Raw genomic sequence first — 2,179 nt, forward strand, 5'->3', positions numbered from 1 at the left:
ACAATATAGCTGCATAGGGCTTCTTTATTAGTGGTCCTGTTTCAGTGTTATACTAGATCACTGACTCTCTCTTTAATTGTTTCCCTTCTGGAATCTTTTCTGGATCTACTCTCCATTCTCATACTATTCTTATTTCCTCAGTCTTGCCACAGCTGGGCTCTTGGAACTTCAGTCTCTTTCCCTCATTTGTAACTTCCAAATTCTAGAATAATACATGTGGGGGGAAAACTAGTCTAGAGATCCTTTAGGACAGGAGTTCTTAACCTTTTTGTGGTGAAGCCTCTGATCTTCTTTTCAGAATAATGCATAAAACAAAACACACAAAATTGCCAAGGAAGCCTATTAAAATAATTATCAAAATATTTTAAAAGCAAGTTCCCAGACCCTAGGTTAAGAAGTCCTCATTCAATCCAAGCCCCTCTTTTAATGTGACTGGAGACAATGACTGTCACATAGGAAGCTAACAGCAGAACCAAGATGTTTAAGCCAAGTTTCCTGAGGTCATCCCTGGGTTCTTTCCAATGCATCATTCTGTTGGCCACTCATCAAGGAAACAAAGAGTGGAGCAGGAGAGAAAGCAATCATTCCCAGAACCTGATAATTGCTTCAGTTATAGGAAAGGGCCGGGAGAATTCCATTCACAATCTTAGCCTTTCCACCCCAGCAATGAGACACTATTCAAACTTTTATTGATGTGTTTTGTTTTTACGTTACAAACATTGATGCTAAATGGGGGGATGGAGGAGTGGGCCAGGTGGTCTCTAAGGTCCCTTTCAGCTTCCCCTAAAATATTGATTCAATAAGAACTGAATCTTGCCAGAATTAACAAAGAAGGAAAATGGAGTATGACTCTAACAGAAATAGATCCTATTTGGAGCAACACAAACCCCAAATGCACCTGTGAATAAAGACTAAGTCCAATCTACTGGGACTGAACTAATGCATAAGCAATTAAACTTTGCATGTGTAAATGTACATCTTAAAATGGTTGCTTAGGCAGAGATGACCTATGATGGCTGCAACAGGGAATGAGATATTGTACACCCATAGGAGGACCCTTGAAATAGAGGAATTACAGAGGTAGAATCATAAAATCCACACCTAGGAGCCGTCTTGTTATTTCTTATAGCGACACTGATAGTTTTGACTATACCATCATCATGCTCTGTCCTTCCCTGCACTGTTCAGTTCCTTTTGTGTATTGCCTACTCTCCTTAGATTATAAACTCCTTGAGAGTAGGAATTTAGGAAATCATTAAATCCAGGGGTTCTTAATCTTTCTGGGGTGCATCATGTGTTTCTTTGGAAGTCTAGTGAAACCTAAGGACCTCTTTTCAGAATAATCTTCTTAAGTACATAAAATAAAATACACAAATTTATAAAGGAAACAAATTATATTGAAAGGAGTTCTTTTTTCCCCCCTCTCTTCCTGTGTTCTGTGTATGTCTCTGTCTCTGTGTGTGTGTTTCTCTGTGTATATCTCTGTGTTTCTCTCCATCTGTCAGTCTCTCTCAAAGTTCATAGCTGAGCCAAAATCTAAAATCTATCTACAGATCTGAAGTTAGGATTCTGCTTCTATTCCTGCTCAGGATTCCATTTGTGTACAGGTTTCAGAACACCCAAGCCTTTTAATTCTGCCCCACCCTCTTCCCTATTCACACCAGTGGCAAAACCTGGACAGCTGCAAAGAAAGCAGTTTCAAACTGGTCCTAAAGGATAATCGTCTGATAGGGTCTGCTCAGAAAAGCCCTGGCTCCTTCAGAGAGTTCTGTTTGGGGCCCTGGGCAAAAAAAAAGCAGGATCTCTGGGATGCAGGAAGAAATTTTGACTATACAAAAATGAAAGCAATAAAATGTATTTTTAAAACAAAAAGAAAAGAAATCAGGAAGTGGAAACTAATTACTATCAAAACATGAATTATGCGTTTTTAAACTTTTTTTTTCAATCAATAAGCATTTCTTTTCTCTCCCTCCTACTTCCTTCACCCCACATCTGAATGACATGTTAACAAATAAGCTAAAATGAATAACTAGATTAATCTGTATTGAGATCATTTGGAACAGAAAATTAATCACACCCTAGAAAAGTCAATTTTGTATCTAACTGCTGTGACTGGAAGAACCTTGAAAAGCAAAGGATTCTGGGGAATATCTTTGGAGAAAAATCTCTGATCCCATGA

The sequence above is a fragment of the Antechinus flavipes genome, chromosome 6 (assembly GCF_016432865.1).
Source record: "Antechinus flavipes isolate AdamAnt ecotype Samford, QLD, Australia chromosome 6, AdamAnt_v2, whole genome shotgun sequence".
Taxonomy (NCBI): Eukaryota; Metazoa; Chordata; class Mammalia; order Dasyuromorphia; family Dasyuridae; genus Antechinus; species Antechinus flavipes.